Source organism: Protopterus annectens, chromosome 7.part0 (assembly GCF_019279795.1).
Source record: "Protopterus annectens isolate FY-2018-M chromosome 7.part0, PAN1.0, whole genome shotgun sequence".
In the NCBI taxonomy this organism is placed as follows: domain Eukaryota; kingdom Metazoa; phylum Chordata; order Ceratodontiformes; family Protopteridae; genus Protopterus; species Protopterus annectens.
Genome location: NC_056739.1, coordinates 541,631,769 through 541,658,009, shown reverse-complemented (window position 1 = coordinate 541,658,009; position 26,241 = coordinate 541,631,769).

Genomic DNA, 26,241 nt, shown 5'->3' with positions numbered 1-26,241 from the left:
AAACCTTGTTTAAAGCTCCAGAGAGCACCCCAGCACTACCAGGCTATAACTCATACCATACATTTCGGCCACAGAACCCGGACCGAAATACAAAAGTCAGGGGTGTATCCATATTCATCAAGGATGCCCACAGCTATAGGTTAGTGGCACAGCACGATGCTTCAGAGATCATCCACGTGCAACTAACAGTGGGCAAAACTGCAATTCAAATTATAGCTTGTTACAGATCACCCACCATGTCCCAGGACCCCCTTTCTGCATTTCTGGAAACACTGAGAAATATAAAGGTCCTACCAAACACCCTAATACTGGGTGATTTCAATTACCCAAACATTAATTGGGAGAACTACTCAAGTACTAACCCCCTTGCCCAACATTTCCTAGAATTTATAAACTCAAATGCCCTGGATCAACTGGTCAACACTCCCACCATAGGTGACAACATATTGGACCTGGTCATCACCAACATGGGCGACCGGTGCTCCACACTGAAGGTCAACCCCTTGCTGGTTAGATCTGACCATAAACAAATCACTTTGGATATCCACATTCTGCCCCCACCCACGGACAAGGAAACCACTGTGAAAAACTCTTTAAAAGCAAACTTCACGTTACTTAAGACCGAGGTGGAAAGTTTCAAAGCCCCCATGCTAAAGGATAACATTGTCCAAGCTGCAAAATCCTTTACTAATGCATTCTACGGGCACCTACATGAATGCATGGATCGTGCTATCCCAAGCAAAACCAAGACTCACTCCTCCAAGAAAAAAAAAAACAATCTGGTGGACTCCTGCCATAAACAAGCTATACAATAGAAGGAGGAAACTAGTACAGAAAAGAGTAAAATCCCAAGAGGGGAAGACATCCTTGATCAGAATCAGTAAGAAACTACGATCCCTCATAAAATCATCCAAGGCAAATTTTGAAAGAAAAATTGCCAAGGACTCCAAAGATAACCACAAGGCCTTTTTTTAGCTATGTCAAGAATCTAAGTGGCAATGCTTAGATCTGCTCGGAGTTAGTGCAGAATGGTACAAAATACACTGAACCGACCGATATTGCCAACATCCTGGCAAACAGGTTCAACGCAAACTTCACCCCCCTCTCACCCCCAAAAGAGCCCATAACCATAGCAGAAGAATGTAGAGCTCCTGAAATCACAGACACTCAGGTTAAAACAGCCCTCTCCAAAGCCAAAAACACAGCATCAATGGGACCAGATGGTGTCTCAGGCTGCGTCCTATACGAGCTCAAAGATGAACTAACCCCTCACCTAAACACACTGTTCAAACTCAGCCTCTCCACAGGTTACATACCCATAGAGTGGTGCACAGCTATGATTATTCTGCTCCACAAAGGTGGAGCCACAACAGACCCCGGGAACTATCGCCCTATAAGCCTGACTAGCGTGGTCTGCAAGGCTATGGAGCACATCATCATGGAACTCATTAAGAGAGACATTGAGAACCTCCAAACACTGGACCCTACCCTGTTCGGCTTTGTTAAGGGCAGATCATGCCTCCTAAACCTGGTGGATTTCTTTGAGACAGTTACCAAGGCTATAGATGAGGGAAAGGTGCTACACACAACCTACCTAGACCCCGCAAAGGCATTTGACACCATTCCCAATTCTATCATAGACAATCTCACCTGAACATAAACCCCAACGTCACAAGGTGGGCTGCCAACTGGCTCACGGACAGAACCCACATGGTAAGAGTTGCGGGAGCTAGGTCTGACTCTAAACCAGTTACAAGTGGCATTCCCCTGGGCTCAGTTCTAGGACCCCTCCTGTTCAGCATATACTTCTCAGAGGCACAGGCAAGCACAGGAGGACTATGGCTAACCAAGTTCACAGACGACTGCAAACTAGGGGCTATAATTGACTCTCCAGCTGACACAGATATCCTCCAAAAGGGTCTCACTGAGATGGATACCTGGTGTCAAAATCATGGCCTCAAGCTAAATGCCAAAAAGGGCATAGTCATCCACTTTGGAAAAAACAAAGTGCCCACAAACTACCACATAGGTGGTAGTCCCTTAAATACAGAAGACGTAATAAGGGATCTGGGGACCCAAGTAGATAGTATACTCTCCTTTGATAGTCACATTGCCAAAGTGGTTAGAAAATCCTTCTACGTGGCCCAGCTTATCACAAGAGTGTTCACATCCAGATCTAAAGAGGTCATTGTGCCCCTCTACTCATCACTCATCAGACCCATCATAGAGTACAACACCCCATTTGGGATGTATCTTACAAGACACCTGCAACAGCTGGAAAGACCACAAAAGTACCTCACCAAGAGGATCACTGGCCTCAAACAGATGCCCTATGCAGCTCGACTGAAGAAACTCCAGCTGTACTCAGTTGCATACCGCCTACTCAGAGGTGATCTCTGCCTGACATACAAGGTCATGTCCAACACAGAGCTGATGGACATGCTCCAACTAAAGAAAAGCTTATCCCCTCGAGCCACATGCTCTAAGGATCTAAACCTCACCACAACAATAAATAGGACATGCTGGAGGGATAGATTCCTGTCACAGAGACTTCCCATGCTTTGGAACAAGATTCCAATCTACTTTAGGCAGAGCTCCTCGCTAACACTCTTCAAGAGAAACCTTGACGAGTGGATGGGAAACAGAAAGTTTACCCTGGGGATCACTTCAGTGGCTCTGCTGGACAGAGGCACAGGGAACTAATCTAAGGGGGTGGCGAAAGCCAACACATTCTGGCTAGGCTTATAAATACCTTCGGGCAGATAGCCTAGTATGAACCTATGAACAACTAGCCAAAATAATGCTAAAATAAGAAAAAACATGCTAGAAAGAAAAGTGTTAACCCTATATCTGTGTGAATATATGAATGCAAAAATGGAGAATTTTGCTAGGGGTATGTTGCATGGCTGATAACATTGTGAGGCACAAATTAGAGAAAAATGTAAAATCTTTTATAGAAGTAGTCTTAATAAAAATGCATGAAGGGATAACTGCAGCAATAGGGAATGCATTTTGAAGATTACAGTAAGCAATGCAAGAAATCTGAGTAAGTAAAATAACCAAAATTACCTCTATTACATAAAGAAATCATTGATGTGGTAATTATATCAAAACCCAGCAGGGACATAAGAGCTGGCAGAAATTTCTGAATTTATAGGCTATCATAATCCTCGCTATTGTGGAAAAGGAGGAGGCTGTGTTTTCACTTTTGTCAAAAAGAAAATTAAATTGAAACCTCACTTGAATGTTAACAGTGATATCGCATAAATTGTGTTGGTAATCTTACAAGGGACACAAATGAATATAAATAGAATAGGGTTTTATAGACCACCGGACAGTCTGTTGTGGAAATAAAAGGTTTTGTTAAAGAATTAATGAAGTGTGCAAAAGAGTCATATATCATAATGGCAGGTGACCTAAACACACCAGGCATAAATTGGATGAAGGAAAGGTAAAATCACATTATACACTCTCAACTCCATTACCTCTGGCACTAATCCAGCAAATAAAAATGTCATCTAAAACTGATAACATTTCAGATGTAGTTCTTACTTCAGAAAGACTAAAAAAGATCAGAATTATAGAACTAAAAATAAAAATTGGAAAAGGCTGAGAAGCGAGCTACCAGAGACAAAAGCAAATGAAATAAACAAACAAACAGCATAAGGGCCTCTAGAATCATTATAAGAATAGAAAACAAGAACATTGAAATACAGTTTGGCTGATAATACCCCAGTTAATAAGAAAAACTTCTGTAAATATGTAGCATAGAACTGCAAAGAAAAATGTGATAAATTTATTTTGAATTTAGATGGTACTAATATTTAATCTCAAGAATCTATTACTGAGTACCTTGCAACCATTTTACCTTGCAACCACTTTCTATCAAGTATGTCAATCTAAGTTGGAAAAATAGTCATATGTTACACCAAATGGTGAATGCCCAATAATTACAATTAATTGTGGGGTACAGTCACTAAACAGAGTTAGGAAAGATATCTCACCTAATACTGATGAAATAGATGGCTTGATAAAATGCAAAATTAAAAACAATTTACAGGCAATATTGACACACTTGTTCCAACACTGTCTAGAAATGGGATATATTCCACTGGGTCTAGGACTATTCACTGAAAGCACATTTCACTGAAACACATTTGACTGTGCACAATTCACTGAAAGCTCAATTCACTGAAAACACAATTCACTGAAACACATTTTACTGAAAGTTATATATGGCCTTTTCCCCACTGTAGTGTGACCCTGGAGTTAGTATATATAGTAAGGGGGTACGTGGGGGGCACCATCGGGGAGTGTAGGGGGCATAGCCCTCCACCTATTTTAAATACTTTGGGTATATACATGGATAATTGCAATTCCAATAAATTACACTTTTCTGAACACAATATATATCCAAACTATGTGGGGAGCTACACCCCCCCAATGTGGGGGGCGGTGCCCCCCACCCTCCCTTACTATATATACTAACTCAAAGGTTGCATTACAGTGGGGAAAAGGCCATATATAACTTTCAGTAAAATGTGTTTCAGTGAATTGTGTTTTCAAGTGAATTGAGCTTTCAGTGATTTGTGCACAGTCATTTCACTTTCAGTGAAATGTGCTTTCAGTGAATAGTCCTAGACCCATTCCACTACAGTGGAAGACAGAAAATAATAATCGTATAGTGGAGAATTCTTAAAGGCAGAAAACCATAGACCAATAAGCCTCACCAATAGACTATAGGTAATGCTTTAAGAATGTATTATTAAGTGTAATTGAATCCATTGAAGGTATAAAATACATTGACATATACCAGCATGGCTTCATTCATCAGATCAACTACCACAGACATCATCTACTTCTACTCAGATGTAGCAACAGCTCTAGCTAAGAATTTACCAAGATCAACTACAAAAAAACTCATCTACTTCTACTCAGATGCAGTAACAGCTCTAGATTATAATTTATTAAGATCCACTGCAACAAAACCCCTCTACTTCTTCTCAGATGTATTCACAGCTCTAGCTATGAATTTATCACTTGATATCTTACAAAGGCTTTTGACTCAGTTCTACACTGTACCATTATAAAAGCAGTGAAAAAAAAGAATTTCAACAAGTACATCATTCATTGGATTAGTAAATGATTAAATAACATAAAAGCTTTAGTTTGTATGAAGGGGAACAGTGTAAAAGGAATTTAATATATCAAAAAAGGAGTACCCCAATGTTTGGTATTTTCACTGTTTTTTTGCACTGTTTTCATCCAACACATTTATGTCATCCTTTTCAAATTCCAAAAAGAACCAAAGATCTGCAATATACTTGCCATTTCAGCAAGAGTCCACAGCAAACGCAAAGAAAAATGGTCAAGTTACACCCCAACGTTTAATAAAATGCCAATAAAACTTAGTAGAAACACAATAGTTGAAACACAAAGCTTTTGGATGACTCCTTCTTCAGTATGATACAACCATAGTAAAACACAGTACTATTTAAATAAAATCATATGATGATAACAGCCAACCAACATCACTATCTAATTAATTATATCATTAGTTAATTATATATACATATTTAAAGAGACATTTATAAAATGGCTATATGATATATATTATATTCAGATATCATTTTTTATTTTTTAAACATGTCTGCATTTTTTTCAAAATTGGTTTAATGGAAACAGTAGAATTAATACCTGGACTACTGTCTGCTTGTATTCTAATAATCCAATTGTATTCTTTGGTTTCTAAATCATTATTTCTATCTCCCCCTCACTGACTAGCATAGCATATGTCAATAACCCTAAATGAAAAATGATGTGTATTTTCAAAATCAATGTTATGCTTTGCAATTGCATTTGTAGAAATATTCCTTTTTGTATCGGACCTGTGTTCGATAATCCATTCACATAGCTTTCTCCTTGACTTGCCAAAATAAAAACTTGGACATACATCACATGTAGCTAAGTAAACAATGTTACTAGAGTTACAAGTAGCAGTACAATTAAACCAATATTCTTTCTAGGTTGTAGGATGTATAAATTTATTGTTTTTACATATCACACTGCATACAGAGCAGTGCATACATGGAAATGTGTCCTTTTTATTTGATTCAAACCCCTTTTGTTTCTTAGTTCGTATTTCCTTATAGCATAACTTATTTTTTTTAATTACTAGAATTTTTATAGGCAGACATTGGATGAGATGGAATAATATTATTTAAATCTGGTAGGGCTTGTAAGATAGCCCAATTGTGGCTAATTATTTCCTTTATATTAGGTGTGCAACAGCTATAAGTAGTAGTATATCTAAGTTGATCAACAGTAGATGTAAAGGGATTGGAACTATCTTGTGAAGATGAAAAATAGGGCTTAACCTTGTCCTTTCTTCATTCAAGGACATTTTTTCCTTCTTCCAATAACAGTTCTAAGCTATAACCTCTTTGTTGGAATTCACATTTCATGTCATGCAACTGTTCAATGCACGTGTCATCTTCAGTATTTATCCTCCTAAATCTACTATATTGACTCTTGACTATTCCCCTAAATGTATGGGTTGGATGCATACTTTTATTATGCAGATATTTATTTTTCTGAGATTTTTTTTATAAATCTTTGTAGATATGAAAATTTATATATATTGGTTAGGTGTATATCTAAAAATGTATTTCACTAACAGAATTAGTAATTTCAAATTACAAAAATGTAGTAGTGGTATTTAGATAATTAAAAAAATTCATTTAATAGATCTAACGTGCCCCCCATATAAAAAACACAGTCTACAAAACGCTTATAAAGTAATATGTGAAAATTAAATTCACTTGGCCCATTACATATATATTTTTGATCCCATTCATTTAGAGTTAAGTTGGCATAGGTGTTTGCAATGGGTGTACCAATTGCAACACAGGTGGTTTGATGGTAGAAAGTTTCATTAAAAATAAATATATTATTATTTAATACTATTTCTAATAGGTCACATATTGTTTCTGTTTCCTTGCCTTTCATTTTTCCATGTCTATGCAAAATGTTATGAATGGCATCAATGTCGTAGTCATTAGGGATAACAGTAAAGTGTGATTTTATATCGAAAGTGAGAACAATGTACTGATTAGCTGTTTCTCTTGGTAACAAATATAAAGTTTATTTAAAAAATATCCGGTATCCTTAATAAAACTCTTTACATGTGTCAATAACGGACTTAAAGTAGTCTGTTACATACAGGGAAATAGGCTCTGTTAGCCAACCCCGGCCAGAGACAATGGGTTTCATGGGGTTTTTTTCGAAAGATTTATGAACCTTGGGTAAACCATATATAATCAGTATTTTAGGGCAAGGTATAGAAAAATAATTCAATAAATCCACAGAGATAACATCATTAATTTGAATTTCAAATAAAAGTATATTGACATTGCTAATACAGCATGCTACTTCACCATAAGAAATTTGTTTAAATGCAGTAACATCATTTAAAAGCTCATTCATAGAAGCAAACTGCTTGCTACAACAGTTTAGACCACACAGTGCTCAGACTTGACTATAAGTGCAATACCAGCTTTTGAAAGATGGTGTTGCACTAAAGATCAACTGGAAATCGGGATGACGAATAGGATGGCTATTCATGACCCCTAGTAATTTGTACCCGGGGTAGTTGGCTTCTTTGTCCTACCATAGCTATACTACTGTGATGCACTGTATTTCTATGGGTATTCCTTAAAATAGTGAAAACTCTGACCCTTTATAGCAATTTAACCATTGCAACCTCAATATACAATCCACAGGACTACACTTCATGAATTGTATTGTTGTTTCATGGATTGACAGATTGTTACTAGGCTAATGACCCACGGGAGGCCTTTCTAAGCCAAGTTTTCCTGAAAGAATAATGATGTCCTGTAACCAAACATGCCATTGAGAGCCAGGCATTTAAAAGCTAACTCAGTCTACAAGGGACATGTGTGCCAGGCCCAGTGTAAATTTCCTATTTCCCATCCACTCAGCTTCTCATGGATGGGAGGCCTGTTACATAGGAGAGGCAGTCACTGAGACACATATCTGTCTCTCCTGTATGTTTTGTTTAAGTCACCGACAAAATTCAGGCCTCTAGACCTTGCATTTCTGGTACTCTTTGACTTACAAATATGTGGGAGATTCATAAGTATGGGGTTTGTGGATGCCTAGAAAGCCTGTTGTTGCACAGTTCTGTTAGAAAGACTGAAACTGAACTTTTTTTCGATGGGAGTTGTGATCCTATGACTGCACTGCAAAAGCGAGATAGAAAGAATAAAAATGTATTCATTTCTTCATTATTGTTAGCCAGTTCAGGATCTCAGGGGAACTGAAGCTTATTATGGCACTCAGTATAAGCGAGGCAGAAAAACTATTTCTGGACAGAATATCTGTCCACTGAAGGATGCATCCACCCACAGCAGACTCCCCGGCAGGCAATTTAAATGATCATCAGTAAATCTATATCACGTCTTTGCATTATGGGAAGTAACCACAACACCCAACAAAAACCTATAAGGACACTAAGAGGGCAAGCAAAGTCCCTAAATAAGGTACCCCGTCCAGGAAATGAACTGTAGAACCAAGCACTTTGAGATGTCAAAACTTACCACTGTACCATGATCCTGCACATAAGTAAATAAAGCATCAAATGTATTTAGTTACATTTGTTAATGAATGCAGCCTAATAATTGTTCCAGCCAAGCAACCGCAACCTCTGTCCCCATTTCTGCACGTGGGGTCAGGGTATCACTTTAACAATAACAATCATCTAGAGCCAATATTTACACTACCGGGTGGCTAGCCCTGTCACAGTAGTTCTTCCATGCCATACACTCACATGCACACTCACACCTATGGCCAATCTAGAGGATCCATTCCACCTATTGCATGTCTTTGGAATCTGGGAGGAAACTGGAGCACCTGGAGGAAACCCACACAAACACAGGAAGGACATGCAGAATCAACACAGAAGACACATCAGCCAAGAATCAAACTAGGGAACCTCTTGCTGTGAGATGACAACACTATCTGCTACACCACTTGATAAAGATCATCATGAAAATTTCACAATTCTTGTATCAGATATCATGAATATTGTAAAATCCAGTTTTCAAACTATGGTAAACATGATGTTTTTTTTCTGTCATGAAAGAGCATCTTGTAATTCTCTATAAATTCAGTGAGGAAAGACACGAGCATTTTATCCTAATTGGTTCAAGAGGCAGGACTGTAAAATACTCATATACATTTGGAGAAGAAATACTGAAACTGTTTATTTTTAGCTGTTTTTATGTGGCAGTTCTAACTTTTTAACTGAAAATGTTCGATATTCTTGACTCAGATTCATAATTCTGCATTTATTCAGTACATCATACAAAGTGGGATAGCTGACAATATAGCAATAACCCATGCCTGGGTGGGGGTAATGATGGATTTACCCACGGTTGGTGTGGTTTGGTCACGAGGGCGAAGCCAGAGTGGCCAAACAAAGACAACCGTGAATAAATCCACCATTACCCACACCCAGAAGTGGGTTATTGCTATTATACAATGACATTATTTAAGAAAAAAAATACTTACTTTTCTTAAATAATGGCATTGTATAATGCCTCCATGCTGCCCTTCCACAGCTGTCTGGTATTCTGCGGTAGTTTTGATGTACTGCGCATGCGTATGCTTATGCAGTACATCAGAGCTGTGGGTGGAAGCAACAGAGAAAGCAAGATCTCCTTTGCTTTTTACAAACTGTCTCGCTATGTTAAAGGAGTTTAACATAGTGAGACAGCGTTAAAAAAAGCAACAGAAGATCTCCATTACTTTTTTTAAAGCTGTCTTGCTACGTTAAACTCCTTTAACATAACGAGACAGTGTCTAAACAGCAATGGAGATCTTGCGTTCTCCGTTGCTGTAAAAAAAAAAGACTTATACTAATGGAAAATGTCCGGGCGACTGGACCTTTTTCCATTAGTATAAGTCTGATTTACAATGTGCACGCTGACCAATATTAATGGGGGGTTATTGTATAATATGCATTTTTTACATCCTCTGAACTTACCCTGTTGCCAGGATTTAACCTTTTTTCCGGCTAGTCAAGAATACATGCTTAGAAAATATTTGGCAAAAATATAGAGCTAGCAATATTTATAAACTTGCATTTCAGAAGTCAACATAATTTTGTAGGTATATTTCTTCTGTTTCAACCACAGTTCACAATACAGCCATTTTTTAGACTATAACAAGAATGTGACCAATGTTCCTAGTCAAAACCAGGCCAAAATATTTTGTACCACAGTGTAAAATGACATATCACACTAATGATGCAATGTACAATTCCTTCCTTCCTGACCTAATAGCTATATATAACAGCATTATTTTTCCACAATTTTCATTTCTCTGTTGTTATATTCTTCCTTGTAGCAGTCCACTGGCATGTTCTATGAAAAATTACTGTTGTACATTGTAGCAATGCTGCCATATAAATTCATGCTTATACTATACTGCAAATCATCCCTTAAAACCAACTTTATATTTTAAGATCAGTGCTACTGTACAATCCTAGATTCCTGACACAGTAATATCTTGCTAGTAAAATACACAATACATATTATATCAAAGATTTAGCCTAACAGCTACTGTTTTCAATGTATATACTTAAGAGGAACACTTTATTGGGTAGGTTAGAATTCTAAACTTTGAATATTTAATGAGGCTACAAGCATGATTCATATTGCCTAAAGTCATCACACAGACTATCTTGCTTTCCTCAGATTTCTGAATTATATCATGGATCATACTGTTTTTATTATTTTAAGTAAGATGAGGCTATGTTCAAAAGGGTTGTCAAAATAATTTTAAATTTAAATATCACTTATGGTAATTTAAACAAGATAACAATCTGTCTGCTCTCTGTTTCACGTGTAAATAATCTATTTTGAAATTTTACGAATAACATACATTATAAAACTATATCAGCATTCCAACACGTTAAACAACATCTCAAATGGGAAGATATATGCGGAGCTGACTTGCAGAATATGAGAAGTGGATCATGAGTATATCTTATAAAGTACTTCTACTTTATCAGCTCACCTATTTTTTTTTTTTGTCTGTATTTCGCTGCTATTTGCTCTCCCAACATGTTACAAGAGTTGGGGAATACAAGATAGGCATCATGTATAGACTGTAGGCAAATAAAAGCATATACAAGATGCAGACAATCCCCCAGATTCACTATCCTTCCATGCAGGACTAGCTTAGTCCTGCACGGAAGCAGCCATTTAGGAACAGGACGGCAGCGCGCCATGCATATTAATGAAGGCGTGCTGCCTGAGCTCCTAATCTTACATGTAGTGTGTAAGAGTTCAGGGGGCGTGTCTGAGAGCAGAGCTCTCAGAATATGCATCCCCCCAGCAATGAAGAACCGCAGACAAGTCAGGAAAGAATGAGCAAGACCACTCATAGGAGTACGCATACCTCCAACAACATCCTCCCACATGTACAAGAGCAATAGTTAAAACAACAAATATAAAGATTTTTTTTTATGAAACAGATTAAATTTAACTGTAGGTGTGCGGGTTTGCCCATCGCTTAGCTACAGTTAATGCAGCTTAAGTCGCAGAAGAGGGTAAAAAGCAAGATATATACAAATGAAGCAGTACAGCAATAGTGTAGTGGGCAGAGCAGTCATTCCCGGTTCGAGTCCCACTGCAGTACAGTCCATTTTCCATGTCAAATCACTTTACGGCCAATATTTTTAGTTGCATAACCTATTAAATAACAAATATTTGTAAACTGGAGTACTGCATTAAATGCAGATGTGAGGTGTCAGTGTCATAACATTGCAATGTCCACAGATAATACATGTGCCCCATACAGTATATGTACACAGGAATTAGGGGTACAAATGGAAGGTAAAATGTATAATGAATGATAACTCCATACAGCTTCCAAATCCCCCACCTTCCCAAGAACCATTAGACATCACTGTCTAAATTACTGCAGTGGTAAGCAGGAGTAAGCACTAGTAAGCAAGTGTAAGCACTATTAAGCAGTAGTAAGCGGGAGTAAGCTTATGTAAGCACTAGTAAGCGGGATTAAGCCTATTTGTGTGGGGGTAAGCAATGCCCACACAGGTTAAGAAATATTGAAGTTAACTCTCTGTAAGCATATTTAACTGAAAGTTAGCCTTGCTTACTCTCACGCAAACCCACACAAACCCACTTACAAGTGCTTAAAAGTGCCTTAATCACTCTGTATCCAACAGCCGCTGTTCTGCCCAGCAACAAAATAAATAGCTTTTGCAGGCCTTGAACTCAGGACCCTATATACTATAGGCACAGTAGTTAACCACTAAGTCAGCACAGCAGTGCATAAGATTGAGGTATCACCAAACAAATCCTCACTATCGAAAAATCAAACTGAACATGTGAAAGGAATCTGTATACAGTCATATGTTCTATAACCTACTATATAACATAAATATGTGAACTGCAGTACTGCAGTAAGCCCAGATATGAGGTGTAATTGTAATGGAGTGGAAGTCCCCTATTAAACACAAAGACCCCATACAGTGTATGTACACATGAATCATGGATACCAGACATATATATAACAAGTAATGAATAATAAATCAATGCCAAAGAGCAAATATAATGCAAAGTAAATATTAAGCAATGCTAAGCATTGCACAGGCTAGCTTAGTAGGTGTAAGCAATGTGTAGGCCAGCTAACTCAATTTGCTCAGTGGTATACCCCTTTAAACAATGCTAACCATATGTAAGCAGGTTTGCCCATAGCTTTGTCTTTTTAAAACCATCCAATGATGGCAAAGTGTGGGAAATCGTCCCTATTTAAATCCAACATGCAGGAATACATCTCATAACTGGTTGTAGCTTCCCCTTGCAGGCACCATGTCTGGAAAGGGAAAGGGAGTGCACTTTCTGGTGCAGCGCTGGGGCATCCAGGAGTCCAGAGTCATGGCAGGACTCCTTGTTCAAGACCATAAGCAGAGACTGCTGCAGGGCTAATACCGGGGTTTCCAATATAAAGCAGAAGCCTGGGACCGTCTCGCCCATGACCTCGCCAGTGCCACTGGCATACCCCGAACTGGTGAGCAGGTCAGCATCACTATGCTGACCTGAAGTGGCAAAAGGGGGATCTCTTGGATCAGTGGATCCAAGAGGCTAGGAGGACAGAGCAGATCCCAATAGTGTGTAAGTATCACTCCCCTAGCTGTTTAATAATTGCCAGGTCATGTATATTATAGATAGGTATGGCTAAATATTCCTCTTATGTCCTTCACAGTGACAAGTAAGCGGGCTGTGAACCAGGAGGCCCATGGCTGTCACTTCGAGAGGTTGCGACGCTAGGCAGGTTAGTAATACTCTTGCATGTACTGTCATAGGAAATAAATCTAACTGTATTAGTAAGTCAGTTGCCTGTATAAAACCTGTATTGCTTAAGGCAAGTACTGCATACAACAGAGAATATTTCAGGAAGAGTCTTATATAGGTTGTATGTAAATAAAACCATAATAGCCTGACAATGAAGGTCCATCTGCTGCACTGTATGTGTTTGCTCTGGTATCATATGGTAATGTAGTTTGCAATCACTTAATAGTACTGTAGTATTAAGCACTTTTACCCACACTGTGCAACATAAATTAAAAATGTGTAGGAATGTCTGTATATGACTGGTGTAATCCCCAGAGGTCAGCTAGTACAACTGGGAGAGACATAGACAGAAAGTGAAAAGGCGAACAACAAAATCCAAATAGCACACACAACTGAAACATGAACTGTTGTATTTTAGCACACTCAGCCATGATTGAAATCCTGGGAGTGGTAGTAGTCTGCATACAGAATCATACCCCACAACTGTACAGATATGTCCAGAATACTGGCCCATATCTGCTGCCTGTCACTGTGTCCCCCTGGGAAATCAGTGGGATGATCCCAGACATATTGGCTGCAAACAAGATATACAACTGATTGTCACACATCTATATGAACAAACCTGTCACTTTAGCAACTCCCCAAACTGTTATGAGATTAATAAGCCAAGTATGTCCCATCTGCACACCCATGTTGTCAAGCTGTGACCAGAGTGTGTACAGTAACAGAGTGAGATGGAAGTGCATAATACTAATGTAAAACTGGTACTTTGTGTGGCAACAGTCAGGTAGTGCTAACAAACATTGCTCCCACAGGTCCAGCAGATGCAAACACTGTGCCCAGAAATAAAAGAGTGATACCCTGTACTGGTACTGTTTACTTTGGTATTGTATGGCATTGTTAGTGTTGCAGGTGCTCTGAATAATAAGGTATTACTCACCACTGTCACCCATACTCTGCTACATAATATAACTGTCTAGGAAATCCTGTAAAAGAGTGATGTAATACAAGGTCAGAATGTAAAACCACAGGAGAATTATACACAAAAATCTGATAAGAGATATACAGCAATATCCATATAATACACACAACTGTGTTTTAGTGTTAGCAGATACAGCCATGGTCTGAATCCTGGGAGTAGAAGTAGGCTTCATACAGAATCATACTCCACAACTGTACAGATATGTCCAGAATGTCCAGTATATTGGCCCATATCTGCTGCCTGTCACCCTGTATGCATGGGAAATCAGTGGGGTGATCCCAGATGTTTAGGCAGCAGACAGGAAGTACAAATGATTGTCACACATCTATAAAAACAAACCTGTCACACTAGCAATTCCCCAAAATGTTATGAGAGAATTAGGCCAAGTATGTCCCATCTACACTCCCATGTTGTCAAGCTGTGACCAGAATGTGTACAGTAACAGAGTGAGATGTAAGTGCATAATATTAATGTGAACTCTGGTAGTTTGTGTGGCAACATTCAGGAAGTGCTAACAAACATTGCTCCCACAGGTCTGTCAGATACAAACAATGTGCCGGGAAATAAAAGCTTGATACTCTGTACTGGTACTGTGTACTCTGGTATTATGTGGAACTGTGAGTGTTGCAGGTGCTCTGAATAATAAGGTATCACTGATCACTGTCACGCACACTGTACTACATAATATGACTGTCTAGGAAATCCAGTATAAAAGTGTTGTACGTCACTAAAGGTTAAAGAGGGCAATAGTCTACATATGTCCTGGTTCACCTGGATGTGGTCAAGACATGGCCAGAGTCTGTGCAAAAGTGATGGACAGGTATGTGCATAACATCAACCTGGAATCTGGGAGTATGTGTAAAAACAGTTAGTGTTAACAAACAATTCCTCCACAGGTATACCAGGTAAGAGGTGTATACTGCAGGAAAACCAGTCCATGTATATAGTTGTCGACAGCCATATCACTGTCCAAACTAAGACAATAGGGTAGTGTAGTAATACTTATAAGGTACAGATAACAGCACTGACTAGGAAAGTAATGCGAACTACAGGAATATACTAGTTTCTAATTGACATCTTTCTCTCCCCCCACCATATCTCCAACAATACACTAAATATCCACCTCAATCAGTATGTGATGACTCCACTGTAATGTTGGGACATATGCCCTATTGTTTGATAATTATTTAAATCTGTTTCTATGCATGTGCTATGTTGAAATACTCAAACATTGGTGGCATGGTCCCATCAATGTGCCTGCATGCTGTTGTTATTACCACTGTGGTCCCATATATGCATGTGTTCTGTTTGCTATGCAGCTATTCCATATCTGGTGTCTGGGTTAATGAGAATATCTATGCATGCTGTTATACCTAATCCTGGAATGTGTTGACTATTACTAACCCACATATGTTGATAAACCATAAACACCATAGCACGTGTGGGAATGCGGGTCCCAGTGGACCCACATGTCCCACCTCAGCTGGCCGTGGCACCAAGCACCAGCACGTCTGGGGCCCAATCCGGGACCTCCTCATCCATTGGTCCTGCACCACCTTCAGGTGGAACCATCTCAGGGGATGGGGCTTGCCCCCCCTGGAAGTGGGCGAGGACAGGAATCTGTCACCCATCACCAGGTCCTGGTTGTGGTGTGTAGCGACCGCTGCAGGGAGGTTAGAGATCAGCTACACCAGCTTGAGGGCTGCATGTCGCAACTAGAGGCTTGGTCTGGCTATCCGACTCAGCCCCCAGCACAGCCACCTTCGGGGCTGTGAAGGTGCAGTGGTGACTGCCCATGGGTGGGGACCTCAGTCCCAATGTTTCCACTAAGGGGCTCATGGGCTTCCAATTTCCCAACACCCCTCCCCATCAAGGTGTATACCCCCCACGTGTCATATACCATCCCTGTATGCGTCTTGTCTTGTCTGTTAACCTACCCAACCTACCTCCCAAAATAGCAATACTATCCCTCCCCAACATCCCACTCTCACCTGAAAAAAAAAGGGCAATCTGTTCCCAAAAAAAAAAAAATATTGCCCCATACATAGCTGTCCATTTCACACGTATCCAATTGGCACATGTAATCTGGTCTAATTGGCATCACAATATATTATTGCTGTCCTCACCCCTCTCTCAGGGGTTTCAGTGTCCAAACCTACCTCCAAATTCAGTGTATATGCACAGCTGTTCCTGTAGAAGAAATGGGCAGCTATGGACCTTCCCCACACCCTCCTTCACATCCCTAGCTATTTTCCCTACTGTCTTTCCCTCTTTGTGCCCCTTTTTTACCACTTTCCTATCAACCCTTTTTTCTTTTCTTTTAAAGAAATTAGCGCAGGGGTAAGTAGGAGTAAGCATGTTTAAGCAGCAGTAAGCGGTTTAAGCTTGTTTGTGTGGGGGTAAGCAATGCCTGCACAGGTTAAGCAATTTAGAAGCTAACTGAGTATAAGAAATTGTAACCGGAAATTAGCAGTGCTTACCTCCGCTTATAACTGCCTTAATTGCTCTGTATCCAACAGCCCTTGTTCCGCCAAGCGCTAAACAGCATTTGCAAAGCCTCGAACCCAGGATCCCGCACACCATTGCCAAAGTGATTTACCACTAAGCCATGTCAGATGTACACAACCCTGATGTTTTCACAAACATATCATCCAGCCTAGTCATTCAATACTACAGGAAATGTATTTAAACATGCAGATGTATGTCTGTGTGTATATATATTTATATCTAAATAGATATAACATATCTATATATGTGGATATATATATATATATATATATATATATATATATATATATATATATATATACACATATATATGCATACATCTATACATGTCTACATCTATATGTCTATATATATATATATATATATATATATATATATATATATATATATATATATACACAGCAATATATATGTAAGCATAAATATATATCTATATAGGTATATACAGACATATATATATAGATATAAAAGAGAACATAACAAAAACATATATGTCCACATGCACCATTAATAGGGGTGATGGGGCCCAAACAACATACGTCTTGTACGTACAGATATCCCCCCCCCCACAGCCAAACATGTTTGCCCTGCAATACAGTACCAACTGTTGCAAATCCCATAATCAGGACCTGACACAACATGGGCACAAGATATTAACAGTACTCCATCCCTCATGTATGATGTCAGGCTGGTATCAGTAACATATCATGCAGTACAGTCTGGCTACCATAGGGAATGTACAATGTGGAAGCAATCAACATTGCTAAGATACATATACACAGATACATATATGCTGATACATACATATATATATATATATACATACACATATATAGATGTATATGTAACTACACATGCACACACAGAGATATGTATAGGAAGATACATATGTAGAAGGTGCCCACAATACAGAACAGCCACAATGCCTACATTTGCCACCTTACCAACTGGACACTGGATGAGCCACCCATACAAATGACAATTGTTGCCTGCAACATATACCCACAGAGAGGTCAAAGGATATAATGCCACACACAGGTTTGCATACATGGGAAAGCTTTATTTGTGTACTATTACAGTTGTATATGCCATGTCATATTGCTGTTTAGACTCTGACATACATATAATCAGAGTAATGCAACTGTGAAACAGTCATATTAATACAGAAGTCTGGAAAGTTTACATATGTTGCTGTCCAGGCTGAGGCCTTTAAGTAGTACAAATGTAAAGACAGACTGGGCCACAGGATAACAATCAATCAACAATAAGCAATGCAGATGTGTAGTCCAGCAGCCTCTAGCTACACTCTGTACATAATCCCTAGGGGTTAAAGACCTCAGTTCACACTATGGGATATATCTGTTACATAACAAGGCATAACTGACACCATCACAATCACACTGACAAACAGAACAGTCTGTATGGCAGGAAGCAATAAGTCTGAATTTAACCAAGGTAAATTGTATGGTAATGTACATCAAGATACCTTAAGGCAGCTTACCCCTGATTCCCCCACATGTTGTAACAGCCTAGGTTAGTTATGGTGCATCCCCCCCATAGACTGAATAATACAGGGCCATATACCAGTGTTACATGCACTTGCCTCTGGAGTGCATAAGGGCACACATGTATTGTGTAGATGAAGCCCACACATATATGGACCCAACCCCATGATATGTGTAGGGGCCACAACAGCAGTGGACTGGTTGCAGGAATGGCAGCATGACATACTCACTGCCCACTGCATAACAACCCCTGGCAGCATGTCATATGTACAAAGTCTGGTATGTAGGTGGAGGACAGAGGCTGGAACATAGGCCCATATGTGAAATATTGTTGTCCTACACTAAGCAATTCACTGGTGTTATAGGATAGTCTGCAACATGCCCTTAGTCAGGAATATGAAGTTAGAAACACAAATGGATGTAACCATGTACTGATAGCAGTCAGCACACACACACACACACACACACACACACACACACACACTGCCAGTGATATATCTGACCCAAGACCTGTGTGGTGGACAGACAAAACATAATAGACACACCTCTGGCCAGCAAGTGGATAGGCCCACAGTTGAGAGCTATGCAGACAGACTAAGTTAAACTAGTATGTACACACAAACCCTGTAACACTGGTGCTATACAATGCATACAACAACACTACTCACACTCTCTCTGTAGTTCTGGAACCTCCTACAAATATGTAGCTGGCGTGAGTGTGCAGGTTCTCTTGTAAGAGGTATTGCTACCTGCTGTCTGTAACACTGCTGCCCACATACAGGAAGGATGTTCACCATACAGGAAAGGTAAAGGGACCACGCCCACATGATGTAGGGATTTATAGTAGTTGGTTGCCATGACAGTGGTAATTGGAAGTACTACACAGCATGCTTAATGCAGGTAGCAAGTGGAAGACACTGACTGGTGCAGAGGCCATCACCTGATCATGTGCATCACCTACAAAAGCCATGCTGCAACCTGTTCCAAGCAGCTCAATCCATTTACTGAAGGGAGACCGAGACAGAGAGAGAGAGAGAGAGAGAGAGAGAGAGAGAGATTGAAAGGCAAAAACAAACACACAAAAAAAAAACATCCAGCAAACTATCCAGAAGAGACATAATTCCCACAACAGGTATGTGAAGTATATATGCATGTAATTGACTTTAGTACTTGGTCCACAATAATGGGATAGATGATGTGGAATGATTTATATGTGCCATCAGTTGTTGTTGTAATGATGTTCAGCTAAACAACTGCTAAGGACAATAGAGTCTGTCCCTGTGGGTAGTGGGCCATACCTGTCAACTGTGCAGAGCAGCACTGACTAAGTTGTAAGCCATCATAGTGTGTGTTGTGTAAGGAGAAGTATGTATATTACTGTGTTAAATTACTGGTGGTGGAAGTAATGCCATAATGATGGACAAATAAGTTCCACAGCCCACCTCTTCAGGATACTCAGGTTAACCTGTATTGTAGCATGCAGGAATGCCACAGGTGTGTAATAGGGTTACCTGCAATCTGGCCCTACATATACCCCCCAATGTCAGGCAGTGTCCATATGTGGCACCGGTCTGTGTTGTAGCAAGGCAGAACAGTGCAGCTGTGCAGGAAGGTGTTGTGAGATTGCGGACGTGATGTCTGAATGTACCCCATATATAGGTATGCATATGTGTGTGTGTGTGTGTGTGTGTGTGTGTATATATATATATATATATATATATATATATATATATATATATATATATATATCCACAAATATACATATACCCATGTATAGACATATATATATATATATATCTACAAATATATAGATATATACCTATATGCACATGTATACAGATATACAAACACACACACACAAACATATATGTATGCAAATACATGTCCCCTATATTACCACCACGGTGATGCATGCTATGTGTGAAGGAACAGCACACATAGCAATACACACAGATATCTACAGCTGTCAGTGTGTGCAACATGGATGGATATGTCACATGTGGAATCCCCTTGTTGGGACCACATTGCCCTTGTCTGTGAAGTATGGAATGGGAATATGAGGAAGTATGGCAGGTATAGTTGTGGAGGTGGTCAAGGCTGGTAGATATAGATGACAGCCTACAGGGGTGGTATGTGACACATGTGATGGGTAAACAACCTGGATGGTGTGTGTGGTTTGTGATGTGGAAGCCCCATGGGCCTCAATATGGACACAATGAGAACAAACCTCCAACCCACTGTTGCTCACAACAACAGTCCATGTCCTGTAGGTGCCTGGCCTGGAGGCTGAGCAGGAGGAACATGTAGACCCTGTGAATGTGTACAGCATGCTTCAAGGTGATGTAGCAAATGCCGCATGTGTCAATGGAGCTTGTTATGGAACAGAACCTGGACCTGACCTTGGGGGCAAGATCATGTCTGTGTGTGCCCTGGCGGGGTGACAACATCCCCTGAGTTGGTTCCACCTGAAGGTATTGCTGGACCAATGCATGAGGAGGCCCTAGGGTGGGTCCCACATGTGATGTGGCCTGGTAACATGGGCAGATGAGTTTGGAGAGGTGGTTCTGCTTGCCAATATCACATAAACATGCTATTGTGTCACTGTTACAGAACATATGTGAGTAGTAATAGTCTACACAATCCTGGAACATGTCCAACAGCATGCATAGATATCCCCAATAACACAGAATGTCAGATGTGCAGCAACCACACAGTAAGCATACCACAGGGATATATGGACCCATAGTGGCCCTGACAATGGCATGCAGGTGAATAGTCTGTAACAGGCCAGCAATGATAGTGTCCACACTGGGAACATGGCTACAAACACATTGCACAAAGTGTGGTAAAATACAATATTTGCCCCACTGGTAGTTAAGCTGTAGCCATACCTATTGAGCTGTGTGTACAGTTTGCTGTCACTTATATGGAGGGGTGACAGTGATGTGTATTAAGAACTGTGGTAACCTTGCTGCCTGACTTGCTCATACCTGTGTCCATCTTTATGTCTTTCAGGCAAGATGTCACATGGAAGGCTTCCAGCTTACTCAGCAGCTGAGAACAACATTGTGGTAAACCACCTAATCCAGCACTACCCTGTCTTGTTTGGCTGGGCCACTCATGATCAGCAGGAGCGGACCACCCTGTGGAACGACCTAGTCCACAGGGTCAATGATTTTGGACTGCACAACCGCAGTTATGAGCAGGTCCGGCATCATTGTTCTAACCTGCTTTGCAATGCTCATTGGCATGCTGCTGCATTCCAGGGGATCACCTTGCAACAGGTGGGGCCATGCCATCCATCCCCCCGACACGTGTGAAGGAGCTCCTAGCAGCCTCGTGGCACCTGCTCATCTGCATTAGCCACCAACTGGTGGGTGGTTAGTTTGTCTGTTGGGTCACTCTGGTAAGTGGAGGGAGGTTGATGCATGTAGGATGCATGTGTGCATGTGTGCATGTTTGTGTGAGTGTCCATTTATGGACATGTGCAATTGTGGGGTTGTTCATACAGCAGTATCTCTCTTTGGGATCGTGCAGTACATGGACATGGACTGCCACATGACACACCAGGAATACCTGTCATGTATGTAATCGCAGGACATCTAATAGTATAATAAGGTCTGTAGCATGGAACAGGCATTGAGAGGGAAGGTAGACACCAGGTATACCCTTAATATCCCATTCAGCAGAGAGGTGACTGACAACCCATGTATGCAGCACTAAAGATGCATTGGGGAAGTACTAATCAACACCAGGGAGTGTATCCATATATTACAGTTGTCACATGATAGGCTGATTGAGCAGCATACCTGCCATGTACTGAGCAATACATACACATGACACTCCAGTGCATGATATTATGGAGTGAACATAGTAGTCCCCACATATAGGGGCCATGCTCATGATGTCCAGAGATACACAGGGTGAACACTGAATGACAGCAGTGAGGCTATGTAAAACCACTCCACTCAGGTCAGGCAGGCAATGGAGTAATGGGTCTTTTGTTGTGATCACTTGTCTAGGCATTTAGAGGACTGACACATTAATGAATGGTATCAATGAGTGTATGTTACCAACTGTGATGCAGGATGGGGAATACATGGGAATATATTTGGGACTGTCTGTAAAGTCACGGGCATGTAGGCATTAAGGAGGTGGTGTGTGTGTGCGTGTGTGTGTGTGTGTGTGTGTGTGTGTGTGTGTGTGTGTGTGTGTGTGTATGTATGTATGTACTGTTATGCAATGCTGTACAGGTCTTAAAGTGCGTTTATTGTTTTCCCTCACAGGTGACGAGGTGGGTCAGGGTCCCTCCTGCATGCAATCTGATGTTGCTGTCCATACAGACACCAAAGATGTTGATAGTACTGTTGAGGCAGAGGTGGGGTTGTCAGGGGCTAAAACAGAACCATCATTTGACATCCACCTTTTAGCTACCCCAACCCCACACACAGTTTCAGTGCCTATACATACACCATCACCAGCGGCCATAGAGAAGGGATAGCTGGCGTTTGGTGGCAGTGCACAGGAAAGTGTAGTAACCATGCCTACTGTGTCTGGTCACAGCAGGCATATCCAGATGTCCATCAGGGCACCACATAGGCTGATGTCCCAGGGTGCTCATGGTAGTGCCACTGGTCATCATGCTCCTGGCAGACGCGACACAGCTGATACCAGCAGGCCCATGTTTCAAGCTGTCATGGGTGTGCAGGCACGTATGGAACGTTACACCAGACAGGGCCTGAGGCTGCAGAGGGATGCTCTCACATCTGCAAGTGACAGCTTCCGTGAACTGTTTGGTGCCACCCGTGCATTTATTGAGCTCATGGATAGATGGTCTGGTGAGATGATGGCCCTTATCGACTGTGGTTTGTCCATGCTTGAATGTGTGGTGGGAGTTCAGTAGCCACGTGGACATAGGCCAGCAACCACCAACAGCTGCCAGTCAATGTGGACATGCTAGGACACCAAGTGGCTCCCACAGTGGCAGTACCAGCCCCAGAACTGTAGGGGGGCACTGTCCACACCACACCACAGCAGGCCACGAGCACTTCGTCCTGGCCAGTCCCAGGAGGGACCTGGTTCCAATGGACATTTGCCATCATCAGGTGAGAGTAGCACATTGAGGCCTGTACCTGGACGTACCCATGGATCTCCTGGCAAGCACAGTCCAAGTGTCCATGGCCAGAGGCAGTGAACAGCACACCCTGCCAGGTATGGTCTGCAGGTGTTCATAAACACCTGTGTTGGGCAGCCACATGGCAGAACTGTGTGCATGTATACTCACACACTATACAAATACACCTAGGGCAATCCCATACCTACGCACCACACATCACCATGCCCAGTTCACCTCATTACACCCCTCACCCACACACATGGTGTCAAACGTATGGCCCTCCCTCGGCCTCTGCCAAACCAACAACACACCTTGTGCATATAATGATACCTGTGCCACATCCCAGTCATCCATACCATCGATGCAGGGACAGACTAATATGGTTCTGATGCATACGGTGACTGTACTACAGTGTACCAAAGTACTGCAGTGTAACATGTTGTCAGGAGTAAAGTATAATGCATATATGTCAGGTAGTGTAGCCATCCAGCAATGATGCATTATAGCTATTAGTAACATTAATTTATTGTGGTCTCTATAATGTTATCCATTTGTGTTGTAGGTGTACATGTGTCAGCACGAGGATGGTCTGCAGTCATATTCCACAACGGCGTATGGCACTGTGGTGACACCATGGCTGTGACATATCTGGGGTACAGTTGAACACATGTCACAGGTTTGTATAACAGTTATTGCCTGTGCCACAGGGACAGGTGACCCGCTGGGATGTGTATAATCTGCAACATCCACATACATGCACACTCTTACTTGGCAACACTGGGACTAGACCTCTTCCTAGGTATGTAGCGATACTGAAGTGTGTGGCTTTCATTGCACACACCACACAGCATTTAGGGTGAGGTGTCTTCCAGGTTACATGTTACATGTAGAACATCCCCAGACATGTACAGTATGCTAATGGGGGATGTAATGGGTGTATATGGAGAATACATAGTGTGACATACCTTCATATACACATTACCAGACACATAACAGGCAGACACATGTCTGAGAGACCTGGGCCTTTTGCTGCTAACTAACTTGACTGTGTGTCCAATGTGTTAAAGGTAGGCTGCACACAGCACATGCATAACTGGCCTGGATTGTGGTATCAGTTACCTGTATGGTTGATGGTGACAGTGGTAACCATAACGTGGTACATCGTACATATACCAGATGTAACTTGGTGTAATGACAGTGTACACAACACCCACATCCCTCAGTGGATATTGTACTCCCTGAAACCCATGATGACACTCTGACATACCCACCATCACACATTGCACACAACTGCGATACAACCCATTGTATATCCCAACAGTGGTACTACAGAGATATGCATCTAATGCACATGCCACAGGCATAGTAGAGTGTTGCATTGTCATGCCTCACCTATGGGCAGCAACAACACTATCTGTACTACTGTGTGGCAATGGGTATTGTAATAGGAGTATGTGGCCTCAGAATGCTGTACCCTACAGATATACAGACATGCACACATACACACACTTGCCAGAACTCAGTGGGTATCCCATGCCTATCAACCCATTTGTACAGCACTGTTGTGCTAGTACTGCAAAGCTTGTGTAGCCGGTATGCAGAGGAGCTTAACAGGGTACATGTAATGTCCCATACAGCAGCAGCCACAACTGACTATGGCAATGGGTGTTGTGGTGGTTGTGAAGGCCCTCATGGAATTCTCAAGTACATGTGTGCTAACACACAGACACTGCTATACTCAGTAATGCACATGTACACATGTGTCAGTACTGGAGTGCATCACTGCAGGTGGTCATAGCTGTGTACCTAAGTATTGTCCAAGGAGAGATGGGTTGTGTAGGGGATGTGTGTACAGTGGTATCCTGCCACCTGCCATGTGGCAGCAGGCAATCTATCAACAGCCACTACTGTGGTGACCCTCAGGGTGATAGTGACAAGCATCAGCCAATCCTCCAGATGCCTCCTGTACATGGCCACTGAGGTGATCAAGTTGACATGTATGCAACATGCATTACAACACATGGTTAGTGCCTGTGATGGAGACTTGTACCCAAGCATGTTCTGTTGACTATGGTAGTATAGTGGAGGTACCCGTGGCATGTGGTGCGTACAAGGTGTTATCTCCTATATTTGCCAGTTCTTACACAGCTGGGCAGATATGTCAGTGTCAATCAAGCTCAGGTTGCCTGTACATATTCCAGCTGGATTTCTGCCATCTGCACATATATACAGGGACTGACAATCATCAGCTTGTCAAGTAGCTATGCAGTGGGATGAATGTGTTGACAGATAGACATTTAGCAACAATATGTATGCCATAACTACATGTCAGAAGCCTTCACTACCATATGCTATACAGACAGTAATCTATAGTTACATTCCACATGTTAGATGATTATCCAGTAGGGGTTATATACTGTGACACAGCTCACACACCAGGGATGCAACAGGGAGGCCTCAGAGTCCCGTTATGCCTGCAGGTGTGCCTGTTGTCAGTACATTTAGCACTTTACTCTTGCCTGGATAAGCGCTGTCAACAGTAGTACCGCCATGATACACTACATGCCAGTGTTACAGCACATACCCTGGGCTACTACCCCTTTATGTAACATATTCACATGGATAACAGTGCTGTACAATCCTCATATATGTCTGTGTCCCAGACATGACACTCGCACCCCTTGCTACTCTAATGACAGCACATAGGCCCATGTATTGTACATGGCA